Genomic DNA, 15,272 nt, shown 5'->3' with positions numbered 1-15,272 from the left:
TATAAAGATACATTTCAAATCTTTCAGAGACCTTCAGAATATGGTATTTAAATGTTTTAAAAATGTAGGACTTTTCTTGACAGTAAGACACATCTGCTCCTGGTAACACCAATCTACTTCAAGAGGAAGATGGGCATTGAAGAGGCTCTTTATGGAGTTTGTTAGCCATTTGGGCAAGGAACTGCTCTTCTCTGAACTGCTGCACCGGACATGCAGAACCCACAGAGAAATGACTGCTGAACATTCCTAAAGGTGAGATGATCCATTGGAGTTCCTGTTTCATGAAAGACTCTACCAGACATTCTGCAGGATACAGAAGAAAGTGACTGGCAAACTGCCAATATAGGTGAAACTGTTTTTTAAATTTCCTGCTTCTTGGAAAAGTCTGCTGGATACTATGGGCCTGTAGGCTGAAGACAGATGCCCCAGTGATACAGAAGAACTTTGGGTGACTGTCCAGGTAGTGAGATGTCTCTGTCAATTGTAGAATTTTGTAAGTTGCTTACAATGAACTTATTGTTTACTTAGGTAATATTATATTCTTCTGGAGTCTTTGATAGAGTTGAAGAATTTATAGTTATAGTTTTCTTTAGTTATGATAAAAGATAAATATTGTAACTGTAATTCTTGCTTGATACCTGTTTTGTTATATGTAATTTTACTATGTTAAAGCCTTCCTTTTTGTTTAAACAGAAAAGGGGAAATGGTGTAGGAGGTCCTTCTGGCAATGTGTTGCTTTCACTGGTTAATAAATAAACTGCCCTGGCTTTTTGATAGGGCAGAACTTTTGTAGGTGGGGAAGACAGAACTGAATGCTGGGAGAAGAAAAGAGTCAGAGAGAATCCATGAATTCTCTGCCTGAGACAGACGCTGGTTAGAATCTTTGCTGGTAAGCCACTGGCACGTGGTGATACACAAATTACTAGAAATGGCTTAAATTAATATAAGAGTTATCCAGTAAGATGCTAGAGTTAATGGGCCAAGCAGTGTTTTAACTAATACAGTTTCTGTGTGGTTATTTTGGGACTAAGATATCTGGGCAGCCGAGATGAACAAGTGGCCTTCCTCCTTCAGAAAAAGACAAGATCTCCTGATTAAATTGGGAGCATGGGGACAATAGGAGATGTTAGAAGGAGAGGGGATAGAAAAGGAAGGAATCAGAGAAAAATATATAGCTCAATAAAAACAATTTAAAAAGTTTTAAAAAGTATAAAAAAATAAAAACAAAAAAGAGTAAATGACTTCAATACCCCATTTTCTCCAACCGACAAGTCATCTGTACAAAAAAATAAGCAGAGGAACATCAGAATGAACTGACATTATACATCAAATGGGCTAGGCAGATATTTACAAAATATTCTATCCAAACACCAAAGAATACACATTCTACTCAGCGGGACATGACAGCTTTTCTAAAATAGATCGCAGCCTTGGATGCAAAATAAACCTTTACAATTCAAAGAGATTGAAATCTCTCCTTGTTTACTATCTGCTCACAATGCAATAAAATTTAAAACTGACAGGGGAAAAAACTCTCATCAATAAAGAAACTCATGGAGATCAAGCAACTCATTACTTGTCAAAGATCAGCCTCAAGGAAAGAAGTGTGGAAATCCTGGGGAGAAACTTGTTTAAATGAAGTGGAATCTTATTGTTTGTGACTACTGTAAAGGGTATTGCTTCCCCTGATTTCTTTTTTTTGTTTGTTTGTTTGTTTGTTTGTTTTCGAGACAGGGTTTCCCTGTAGTTTCTAGAGCCTGTCCTGGAACTAGCTCTTGTAGACCAGGCTGGCCTCGAACTCAGAGATCCGCCTGCCTCTGCCTCCCAAGTGCTGGGATTAAAGGCGTGCACCACCACTGCCTGGCTTCCCCTGATTTCTTACTCAGCTTGTTTATCATTTGTAGACAGGAGAGCTACTGAATTTTTAGTTTAGTATCCAGACATATCACCGAAGTCTTTTTATCAGCTGTAGGAGTTTCCTGGAAGATTTTTGGGATCACTTATATATACTATCATAGCATCTGTAAATAGCAAAAGTTAAACTTCTTCCTTTCCAATTTGTAACCCCCTTGATCTCCTTTTGATATCTTATTGATCAGGCTAGAACTCTGAGTTCTAATCTTGTAGCAACTCTAACCAAACAAGTGAAAGATCTGTATGACAAGAACTTTAAGTCTTTGAAGAAATAAATTGAAGAAGGGAAATCAAAAAAAATGGAAAGATCTCCCATGCTCATGGATTGGTAGGATTAACACAGTAAAAAAATGGAAATTTGCAGGCAAACAGATGGAACTAGAAAAATCATTATGAGTAAGGTAACCCAGACCCCAAAAGACAAACATGGTATGTACTCACTCATAAGCAGATATTACAGATTCAATGCAATCCCCATCAAAATCCTAACTCAATTCTTCACAGACCTTAAAAGAATAATACTCAACCTCAGATAAAAAAACAAAACATACAGGATATCTAAAACAATCCTGTATAATAAAGGAACTTCTTGAGGTATTACCATCCCTTACTTCAAGCTCTACTATAAAGCAATAGCAATAAAAACATATGGTATTGGCATAAAAACAAACAGGCAGACTGATAGACTATAGGAACTTTTGAAGTTGAACTAAATGCATTTTGCATTATGATATTGTTACAGGCTTATGGGGGTCAGGGAGTGCAATGTAGTAGTTTGAAAGTAACTGCCTCCCATAATTTCGTAGTGGCACTATAGGAGGTGTGGCCTTGTTGGAGTATGTATGGGCTTGTTGGAGGAAGAGTGTCACTGTAGGGGAGAGCTTTGAGGGTTCCTATGCTCAGGATGCTGCTGAACTCCTGTTGCCTGTAAGATGTAGGACTTTAGCTACTTTTCCAGCACCATGTCTGCCTGCATGCCACCATGCCTCCCATCATGTTGATAACGGACTGAACCTCTGAAACTGTAGTGCGCCCCTCAATTATGTTTTCCTTATTAGTGTTGCTGTGGTCATGGTGTCTCTTCACAGCAATAAAAATCCTAACTAAGACAGTCATCAGCCACTTTATGATCGGATTTCAGTCATACTCCATAAGATAAAACCCATACCTGGTACCATTATTGATTCTAAAACAAAAAAACAAAAAAGACTAGACAGATTATTGGCCCAAAGGGAGAACCTACTACAGTTTGTATGCTAAATTGACATAGTATTAAACTTACTTCAAATAAGTTACTTGAAAAGTTATATCATAGAAATAATAAAAAAAAAATACATCTCTAACAAGAAGATGTACCCAAAGAAAAACATATAGTTATCCTCCTGGATCTTGGAAGTAGACATGATTGCTGGGCAAAAATTGGGAACTTGGGGGTGGGGTGGGATGGGGGTAAGGGGAGATGGGGAGAGAAAAGTGTAAAGGAGATGATGGGGAGAGCTTGGGGGAATGGGATGGTTGGGATAAAGGAAGGGTGGATATGGGAGCAGGGAAGTATATATCTTAATTAAGGGAGCCATTTTAGGGTTGGCAAGAGACTTCACTCTAGAGGGATTCCCAGGTATCCATGGAGATGTCCCCAGCTAGTTCCTTGGGCAGCTGAGGAGATGGAGCCTGAAATGGCCCGATTCTATAGCCACACCGATGAATATCTTGCATATCACCATAGAACCTTCATCTAGCGATGGATGGAGATAGAGACAGAGCCCCACATTGGAGCACTGGACTGAGCTCCCAAGGTCCAAATGAGGAGCAGAAGGAGGGAGAACATGAGCAAGGAAGTCAGGACCACGAGGGGTGCACCCACCCACTAAGATGGTGGGGCTGATCTAATGGGAGCTCACCAAGGCCAGCTGGACTGGGACTGAAAAAGCATGGGGTAAAACAGGACTCCCTAAACATGGCAGACAATGAGGGCTGCTGAGAAGCCAAGGACAATGGCACTGGGTTTTGATCCTACTGCACGTACTGGCTTTGGGGGGGGCTAGCCTGTTTGGATGCTCACCTTCCTAGACCTGGATGAAGGGGGGAGGACCTTGGACTTCCCACAGGGCAGGGAACCCTTACTGCTCTTTGGACTGGAGAAGGGGGGGAGGGGAGTAAGGGGAGGGGGAGGGAAATGGGAGGCAGGGAGGAGGCAGAAATTTTTAATTAAAAAAATAAAAATAAATACATCTCTAAGCCCTCATCAAAGGAGTTTCTATTTGCAGTAGATAATAATTAACACAGAGACCCAAATGGATCAAGGTAGAGAGAATAGAAAACTATAGACTTCTCATGTCTAAATTTATTTATTTATTTGTTTGTTTGTTTGTTATAAATATATATACTACAACTTCTCCTCCCAAGACTCAGGGATTGTTGTAGAAGAGGGGGCAGAACAAGTGTGAGAGCTAGAAGGAGTGGATGCCTACAGAGAAAGTGTCTCTGAACACAGCACAGTAACAGCATATATGAACTCACAGTGGTTGGGATAGCATTCACAATACATGTGCAAGTCCAAGACAGACCAAATTCTGTCTAGGAGAGGAGAGGTCAGCACAAAATCACATGCCTAGCTAGGGAGCTATTGGCAGCTGTTAGCTGCTGAAAGAGGGAGAGTCAGCTTTCTCTGAAAGTGTAACCTTTCAGAAATTAACCATGCTTGGTTGGAAGCCACACAACTAAGAATATGTGGGTGATATGATGTTGTCTTAATGTGTTTAATTTAAAAAAAATTAAAAGGACATAAAGTTGCATCAGTAGGGAAGGTGGGGTGGATCTTAGAAGAGTTGGGGAGGGAGAATATGACCAAAGCATGTTGTACCACATTCCCAAGGTACTAAAAAAAATATTTTTAAAGAAAGAGAAAATCCTTCACCCTCGATATCTCATCTCTTTGGATACTTCAGAAAATTACTAGGGAAACTTAAATGTCTACTCACCCTAGGCAGGGAACTGACAACAAATGCCAAGTAAGAATACCACTAACTTGACCAACTTGAAAACCAATGAATGTGTTGGTTTTATATATATAGGAATGTGGGTGAGAGGTTGCTTTAGGAGCAGAGATGACTCAAAGACTGCTCCATCGTCAAAAGGCCACCTAGGCTTGGGTGACAGCTCATGTGAGCTGGAGGGGGTGGTGCCTCTTCTAGGCTGCTCAGCTGGCCTCTGCTTCCTCCCGGCAACTCAGCTTGTCTGATTGTCTCTCAGCAGTTCTAGCAGTACACTTGAGACTGAAGGGCCTAGAGAACCTTGTCAGTTTCAGGCACTTCCTGAAGCTTAGGAGTTGTTTACTTCCTAAGTTTAAAGAGCTTCCCTGCAGGGTGGCATGTTTTACCTCCCTTTAGACCATCCTGTCTGTGCCTTAGATTACTTCCAAGACAGAATGTTTTATCTTAGAGGAAATTGCTATGCCAAGATCCTCCAGGCCCCAGCTAATAGAAAATCACTCCTACGCTGCCCCACTTTAGCAAAAATCTGTCATTACTCAGAATCCCCCATCCCAGGTGTTTCCTATCAGTCGTTTTACCTCCACTAACTCCACTTCAGCTCCTCCACTTCTCTCTGTGCTGTAATTCAGAATGGAGCCTATGCCTACTGTGAAGCATCTTCTCATTACAATAACCCTGCATAAAATATTATTCTGTTTTTGCCACATTGCTGTCCAGCTCTGGGTTTTTCTTTAATGATATTCAATTTGTGATAATAAACTTATAGAAAAAAAAGTAATAAACATTTGCTTCAACCTGGAAATTTTTGATTTAAAGTGCTTACATATATTGAAAACTCAGACCAATGACTTTGAAATACAAAGTTCTCTGTTTATCTGTAAAATGTGTGTAGCTTGCCACCAGAAAATCCTAAGCGTCCCTTAGATGTGAACCTTTGTTTGCCCCTCTTGAAAGTGAGACCAGGGTTCAGATTCCAGGTCCATTCAGTCCTTGGCTCTCCTGCTCAGACTGCCAATTAGAGCATTTTGTAGTACAGACATCTGTCCACTGGACGGAGACCAGCTCGTTTCACAAAGCAGTTGTCAAACGATACTGACTTCCCGTGGCAACCTGCGTTGGATTCAAACTCGTGCCCTCTGAGGTTACAAGGCTTCCTCTTCTACCACTGAATCCTTTACATGGCCAGAAGTTAGGCACACTCATTTCCAAAGCTAATACAAAATCAAAAAGTTGTCCTTGTATCCTTTGATTTATGGAACTTTTACTGGTGCTTACATTTACTACTTAGGCTCGCTTTTATTCTTGGAATCTGTGAGTCTTTAAGTCGTTTTGAAAGAACTGTATGTACGAAACATGATTTAGATGAATTTTCCTTGAGCATTTGCTATCTGCTAGGCAGGGAGCTAATGATGCTACTAGCTTCAATTTCCTAACAATACTGGGTGACTACCTGAGAAATCCATTTTGTCTCTGCACTATAACCAATTTTTCTTCCCAAGGTAAGAAGTTCCATAATGAGAAGGGAAATGCTTGAAACTACATTAGTCTGAATGTAGTCTAGTTTCTCAACTACATATAATTACTTTGAAAGAGAAAAATCATAAAAATAGCTTTATTGTTACATTTTTGATAGTGGGTGTGTGATGTGATTAGCTTACAGGTAAAGATTATGTAACGATATTGATTGGGGCACCTGGATCTCCACGTTTAATGAATCATACGGACGGACAAGAAGAGGAATAAAATTCTGCCTGTTTCCATTCTGCCTCCTAAGCATCTATAAAGGAGAGAAGCCTGGCTCACAAGTTAAATGGGGCAGTGGTTAGAGAGGCTTCAATAATTCCAGATCATGGGTATAAGCAAAACAAGATGCTGTGCCAACTCTTTGTGGTATAATGTTAACATTAATTGAGCTATGGTAAAACTATGCAGCTAAGATGATGGTTGTGCCATAAGACACACAACACAGGTGGCTGTCAGAAGGAGCACGTCATTCCGAACTTCAGCAAGCTGAATGCAGACAGGAGCTAACCACACTGAACTAGACGCTGTTTGTCCCTGTTTTACCTTTGTAGAATGCATGTGTTGAATAAATCTCACCATCTATTTAGACTTGAAAAAACAACAGAAGATATAAAGGTCTACCCATCACTCTGTATTACCAGGGCAATTCAGTTTTCTTTTTTTTTCACAACCAATGGCCCCTATAGCCTCAGCCTGTTAAAAGTACAAAAAAAAATTAAGATCTGGGGAATATTCGCACCAAGGACAATGCTTGACCAAATATAATTAGCTGAATTTAGATAAACTCTCAATCTGGCTTTCTTTAACTTGAATAGAAAAGCATCACACACTTCAGTGAACATGAATGGATTTGGAAATGAACATTTGGATTATCTGTGAGAATATTTCCCCAGAATAACGGGCCTAAGATTGTTCAGTGTGCTGCCCCGACTTCATTGTTTACCCAGAATGCACCAGTCTTCTGTTTTCACTCTTGGAGCCTATTTGCTGATTTCTGTTAATATTTATAACAGAAATAGTAGGTGAGGGAAAGCAAGACAATAGCAGACCCATTGAAATCTTTACTCTTTGTTTCTTCAGTGCTTCTTCTGCATTTTCTTGGGATAATTAGAGATAAATGGTATGGTATTATATTTGCTCAGATAGCAATACAAAAATGCCTATTTCTGTCATTTTCAGTAATAGACTTTCAAGCTATATTTTCCTCAAACTTGATCCTCATTATTCCGGTAATATTTAAGCTATTAATTTCTCCAGAGAGTGCTTTTTGAAAATGGTAAATTATAAGACAAATCCTAAAATTACATTTTCTTTAATTTACAGTATTGTTCAAGCCGTACTGCTAGCATAAATGAATAGACTGAACTGCAGTTTGCAATAAAGCCCTGAGCATTAAACAGTTGGCTTGGAGACAGAAACATTAAGAATATGATTGAATTTTTTTTTTACAGAAGATGAAATAACAGCGTGCGCAAAGGCTCATTTATGATAATTCTAACATTTCTGCTACAGTTATAGAAACGTAACAACATTTACCAAAAAAAAAAAGGAAAGAAAGAAAGAAATCAAGAGAGGTGAGGGGTTTTACCTTCTGCCCGACTGCAATGATATCAATTTTGCCCTTAGTGGAGTGATATTCACAGTTACATGGGTTTGCCTCCTTTTGAGTTTCAAATTTACCCTTTGGGAGAAAAAAAAACCACACAAACACAAAGCAGGGCTTTTCAAAACAGAAGTCAGTGAAAGCAATGTGTATGTACTCTATGTCTAAAGGCGCAGGCATGTTATAAACATGTAACAAAGGCTACGAAAGCCCTCAAGCAGCCTGTTACTGGGGAAGACAATGGTGTCTATAAGGGTCTATAAAACATCAGCACGCCGATTTATTTCATCATGAAAAGGCATTAATTATGCTAATGTACAATGAAATCATGTGGAAGTTTGCCCTGAGACTAAAGGTGTATTTAAGTCATTTATTTATTATGCTTCATTACACCCTGGTTATATCTACTTTCCTTTTGTTTTACCTTTTTCAAGGATGGGAATTTGAAAAGAAAGATAGAAGCTACCCTTCATGTGATTTGAAGACCAATCTCCTTGAAGACATGGACAGTCTGGTACATTGCTAACAATAACCAAGGCAAGGCAAGAAAGGGAACCGCTTTCCGTTGTCCCAGACTAGAATCACTACCGCCATCTAGTGGCAAATGACTGTGAGTCTCCCAAATTCCACAACACATCAACAATTTTGAAATGCTGTTTTGTTTTTAAATAGGTCCCTCCGTCAGAGAGTGCCGCTTTACAGAAAATACAGCGGGTTTTTGTTAGCTTTCCGGAAGACTTCACTACAACCTGAAGAAACATTTCGTCCGTTTCACTTCGGAGGCCGATAGCATAAAATGGCAGGGCTGCCGTCCAGGTAGGGAGACTTGACACCTGTGGACAGAAGAAAACACGTACTAATGACCAGTGAGTGATGAAGCCCAGTGAGAATGGTGCCCAGAATGCAGCACGTTGGGACTTCCAGAGACCCCGGCGGCAGAAGCCTTTGACGTTGTTTTTTTTGACGTTGTTTTTAAAAACTTTCGGGAACAAGTGTCCAGCCTTGTGCCCTGAGGCAAGGAACGGTAACAGGATTCTCACCACGAGGAATCTGAATGACAGGCCCTGCTAAATTCACCCCAGTTTACTGCCATGAGCTCATATCCGTTTTTGTCTAATCATATTAAGCCATAGAGCTACCTATTTCTCATTTAACCTACGCATAAAAATGCAGTTTCTCCTGTTTCTTTGAATCTGTATTTTTTTTAATTTTTAGATTCTTTTCATTTATTTTGTTTTATGAATGTTTTCCCTGCATGTATGTATTTGCATCATGTGTTTGCCTGGTGCCCTCAGAGGTCAGGATAAGGTATAACTAGAGTTATATAGATGGTTCTAAGCCATTATGTGGGTGCTAGAGACTGAACCCAGGGCCTCTGAAAGAACAAGTGTTCTTAACCACTGACTCACCTGTTAAGCCCCTAATTGGGGGTTTTTGAGACAAGGTCTCACTTAAGCCCAGATAGACATTGAACATGCTACATAGCTAAGGACGATCTTGAACTCCTGATCTTTCTGCCTCCACTTCCCAAGCCCAGGGATTCCAGGCATTCACTGCTGTGCCTGGCTTTGGAAGGATGCTGTGTTGTTCAGAATGTGAGGAAAAGTATTACACGTCCTACAGCAAATGAACACACGCGCACGCACTCACAACTCAGTTGAAAGTTCTCCTCGAGGAGCATGGACTTGGAAAGACTTCACGAGACGGACAAAATTTAAGTAGTTTTAAAACAGAAGAAATGAATGATATAACCAGAGAAGACCAAGAATGATGTGCCAGGCAGAGAAGCAGAGAGAAAGGAGCCTGGAAGATAAGGTGTGGTGCGGGGTGTTTGGAAGACAACGGGCAGCTTCCTCCCTGAAAAACTCTCTTGCAGTCTGTGCGACCACGAAGGTGAGGGAGAGTCGGAGCAGGTAGAAATTGGTGTATGATATAGTTATTAGGAGGGCCTTACAAGTCAAAACTAAAATACTTCAGTATATCCATGGACCGCACGTGACTTACAGAAGACTTACATGTGCATTATTGTGTCCAAGAAACGCGGGAAACTGTGTTCTTGACGTAAGCACAAGTCCATATGGTCTTCGGATTCTCTGAGGGTCACTGTTCTCTTAACAGATGATAAAGAGTAAAGGTGAGGGACACGCTGGCGTGCCGAGGTATGGGAAGGCTCCTGCCACTGATGTGAAGGACACTGGGACATGAGCAGAGGGTGTGCCCCCATGTTGTGTATTTCCCTTGTACAAGTGACACAAGCATGTGTGCCACCAAGATTCTATGTACTTTGTTTCTCCCCTCTCTGGGCACTTAGCACTTCCCTGTGACATGTTTTAAGGTTATTGTTAGTTCTATAATGATTTGTAGATCCGTATATGCCATCGCTTTTCAAAATTACCCATAATTATGCCAGTGCTTGCTAATTTGTTGTTCTCGTTTTGTTTTGTTTTGATTTGATTGTTTTGTTTTTCATCAAGTTCACACAAGCTCAAGTGACCTGGGAAGAGGGAACCTTGGCTAAGAAATTCGTCCATCAGATTGACCTGCAGGCAAGTCTATGGCACACTGCCACCCCAAGGCAGATAGACTGGGTGAAAAAAGGAAACTGATCAAAAGAGCAAGCCAGTCTCTTGGCATGTTCATAGATTACAAACCAGGAAATCATATAGAAACCAGGTAAATCTATTTATGACTCGTGACAACTCTTCTCAGATTTGTTTGACCCAGAACACTCTTACCATAGAATCCATACAAACTCTAAGGCAGAACTGTGTTCTCTGGGAAGCAGAGGCCATCACAATGGCAGACACAAGGATCTATGATGACAGAACTGATCTTTCATGGGACTTATGTAATACTCTTAGCACTTACACAGATGAGTTTCTCTGACCTCAAACACTTCGTGTATTCACTTTCAAAAATGCCAGAAATCCAGCAGGATGAAAAAAATAATGAATGCAAGTCTCACACTCAAGTACACAACCAATTCCAGAATAAATCTTCTGCTCTTTACAATAAAAACATAGTTACTCATAAAATATGATTCCCCGGGGCCTAGAAAGATGGTGCAGTGGTGAGGAACCACTTGTTACTACTCTTGGCAAAGGACCAGGGTTTAATTCTCAGCCCTACATGCCAGTACACAGCCATCTGTAACTCCAGCACCAGGGACCTATGATTGCTCTCTTCTGGCCCCAGGTGTGTGTGTGGTGCACAAATATGCATGTAAGCAAAACACTCACACATAAAATAATAGATCATGAAAGCTTTTTATTATTTCCAAGGTATGTATGAAAAAAACTGTATGAAAACCAGTGCAACCAAGTCAGGAAATACTAATATCTAGATCCACATGCTTCTAACCAGCCACAAACTGTGGCAGATACAACAGAAGAGAAAAAAGCAGAAAAGGATTCTTGATTCCACTTCCATGGCTGTTTTAGGAGGCTGCTTGTTCATTTCCCGGCAGCCCAGACCCACAAAATAACCACACAGATACTGTATTAGTTAAATCACTGCTTGACCCATTATCTCTAGCTTCTTATTGGCTAACTCTTACATATTAATTTAACCCATTTCCATTAATCTTTGTATTGTGGCTTACTGGGTAAAGTTCCAGCATCTGTGTCCAGAGGGGCTACATGGCTTCTCTAGACTCTGCCTTTTTTCTCCCAGCATTCAGCTTAGTTTTCCCTGCCTACCTCTTCTCAACCCTAACACAGGCCCAAAACAGCTGTTTTATTAACCAATAATATTCACAGCATACAGAAGGGAATCCCACATCACCTGGCTGTTAATCATCCATGCCAGCCGTCCTCAGAGCTCCATCTGTGGATGTCCATTTCTCTTGGTATGATGGTTTGATGGAGAATAGCCCACATAAGCTCATGTATATTTAAATACTTGGTCCCTCATTGGTATAAATGTTTGACAATAATTAGGAGATGTGGCCTTCTTGGAGGAAGTGTGTCACTGAAGTAAGCACTGAGTTTTCAAAACCCCCACCACCATCCCAGTTAGCATCCTCGCTATCTCTCTCTCCCTCTCCCCCCTCTCTCTATCATCTACCTGTCTGTCTGTCTATCTATCTATCTATCTATCTATCTATCTATCTATCTATCTGTATATCTCTCTCTGTCTCTGCATCCTACTTGTTGAGAGATCTCCAGCATCATGGCCAGCCTGCACACTACCATGCTCCCAACCACGACTGTCATGAACTCTAACCCTCTGGAACTGTTAGTTTCCAATGACCTCTTCCTTCTACAAGTTGCCTTGGTCATGGTGTCTCTTCCCAGCAAAAGAAACTGAGACCCTTGGGACTAGGATACCATGAGGAGCATCACTATTTAGATTTGCAGTTCGGCAGGGAAGCTGGGTCAGGAGAGGGATTTATCACTGTACACACTCAATCCTGCATCTCATTGGAACCACCCATCGTCTACAGAATTTTGTGAAGTGCCTTTGAAGGATGTCCACTCAGAAAATCCTTCTTAGGGGCTGGAGAGATGACTCAGAGGTTAAGAGCACTGTCTGCTCTTCCAAAGGTCCTGAGTTCAATTCCCAGTAACCACATGGTGGCTCACAACCATCTGTAATGGGGTCTGGTGCCCTCTTCTGGCCTGCAGGCATACACACAGACAGAATATTGTATACATAATAAATAAATAAATTTTCAAAAAAAGAGAAAGAAAATCCTTCTTAGAACCTCATTCTCCACTTCAAATCTATGAAACTTTACATTTTCTTTTAATTGTCTTTAGTCTGAGTTTCTACCACCCAAGTCTGAAGTGACAGTAGATTCTGTCTGGAAACAGTTCCTCTGCCCTTTTTTTTTTTGGGGGGGGGGGGGGGGGTTCGAGACAGGGTTTCTCTGCAGCTTTAGAGCCTGTCCTGGAGCTAGCTCTTGTAGACCAGGCTGGTCTCGAACTCACAGAGATCCGCCTGCCTCTGCCTCCCGAGTGCTGGGATTAAAGGCGTGTGCCACCACCGCCCGTCTCCTCTGCCCTTTTATGAGCACAGAACACTACAATGGTGTGGAGAAATTCACACAGTCTTTTTATTTCATTTTAATGAGTGTGTAGTTCATGAAAACTGTAATCACATTGTTTCTACCCCTCCTCCCAACTCTTCCTCTCTTGAATTCATGATCTCTTCTTTACTTATTGGTGTGTGTGTGTGTGTGTGCATGCGTGCTCATACAGACTGCTGAGTCTATTTAGTGTTGCTCATGTGTATATGGGTTTATGATGGCCACTGGTAATTGAATAATCTACTGGGGGCTCACCCTTAAAGAAGACTAATTCTCCCTGTCTCAGCAACCATTAATTACTTAGAACCCTTCATCCAGTGATGGAACCTTGTGGATTTCCCCATCCACATTTAGATATCAAGTGGTATTGTCATTGTGTAGGTCTTGTTTAGGCAACCATATTGTTATGATTCTCTGGGTACAACTTCCCTGTCACATACAGAAGAGACCTCTGTCTCTGTCTTAGTCAGGGCTTTTATTGCTGTGAAGACACACCATGACCACAGCAACTCTTATAAAGAAAACATTTAATTGGGGTGGCTCATTTACAGTTTCAGCGTTTCAGTCCATTATCATCAAGACGGGGAGCGTGAAGGCATGCAGACAGATGTGGTGCTGGCTACATCTTGACTAGCAGACAATAGGAAATTGACTGACACACAGGGAGGTATCCCAAGCATAGGAAACCTGAAAGCCCACCCACACAGTGACACACTTCCTCCAACAAGGCCATACCCACTCCAACAAAGCCACACCTCCTATAGTGCCACTCCCTGTGAAACTATGGAAACCAATTACATTCAAACTACCACAGGCTCTTAAAATCTTTCTGCCCCTTCTTATGCTAGCTGAGCTTTCAGTGTAGAGGTTGTAGAGGTTGTCTCATAGATATATCAACGGGGGATTGAGTACTCCACAATCAGTTGTTCCCTGCACTCTGATGAGTTACACTCAAATCATGCAGCCTTGATCATCTCAGGACCTCCCTCTCATTTCTTCATCTCCAGTGGACTCTCCTGATATGGTCAGCCTGTCAGACAGCTTGCCTTACCAGAAAGGCCTCTATGTCTGCCTCCTTTAGACCAGTTCTGCCACGTCCCTCACAGAAAATGTCTTTTGCTCCCACACTCACTCCACAGAGAGGAATGCCTCAGATGTAGTTTGGGGGTGCAGTTTAAATTATCTAGCATTATATAACATTCTTGGGATCAAGATAAAATCTGAATAGAGTTGCTATTTTCAGTCAGTGTCCTGGGAGGCTTTGGGAAAAGCAGACCCCCCCCCCAAAAAAAAAAACAAAAAAAACAAAAAAAAGCCTCATGTTTTCAAACTTATCAGAGTATTTGCCAAATTATCTTAGAGAAAAAAAAACCTTATCTTTGGAGTAGGAAGTTCTTAAATGAATTGCTATAAGAATATTATTATTTACCATTATTTGGTAGCAAGATAGACAGGGATATAATTATTGTTTGATAGGAAATACGGAGGGGAGGTTTTTTTTTTTTTTTTTTTTTGGTTTTTCGAGACAGGGTTTCTCTGTGGCTTTGGAGCCTGTCCTGGAACTAGCTCTTGTAGACCAGGATGGTCTCGAACTCACAGAGATCCGCCTGCCTCTGCCTCCCGAGTGCTGGGATTAAAGGCGTGCGCCACCCCCGCCCGGCTCGGAGGGGAGGTGTTAATGGGAAAGATTTTTGGCCTTAGCCAACATAGTCTCCCAACTTTATAATCTTATCTTGATACTTATTTGCATCCCAAGTATTTAGTGCTAACACAACCTAAAGAGTGGCAAGCTCAAAGTTACAATAAATTATGCATATTTTAGTGTCTTAGAAGGTCTATAAACACAGTGTGAAGTGTTCAGCGTGTTACATGATGCAGCATCTGAAACCAGACTTCTCTGATGTGTTTATCTCGATGTTATAATTGTGACAGGAATTCTTCTGCATTTATTTTGTTTGCAAAAAGCATTTTATTAATTAGTTACACCACTCTCAAGGGTATTAGATTTTTTTTAGAACCTTCAGTGTCAAAACTTTTGCAAGTATAAAACTGCAAATCATTTGCAAAAGAAATGAAGTGTTATTAAATAATTTCTGAATACCATTTGAAGAGCAAAAGTACTCCTAAGAATCATACTTCCCAGGCATTTCTAAGCATGGAAGCACTTATGAACTTTTATTGCCTGCCATTGTCATCCTATGCTAGTTCT

Source organism: Arvicola amphibius, chromosome 7 (genome assembly GCF_903992535.2).
Source record: "Arvicola amphibius chromosome 7, mArvAmp1.2, whole genome shotgun sequence".
Taxonomy (NCBI): domain Eukaryota; kingdom Metazoa; phylum Chordata; class Mammalia; order Rodentia; family Cricetidae; genus Arvicola; species Arvicola amphibius.
The sequence above is the reverse complement of the archived record's forward strand: the minus strand, read 5'-3'. Positions refer to the sequence as shown.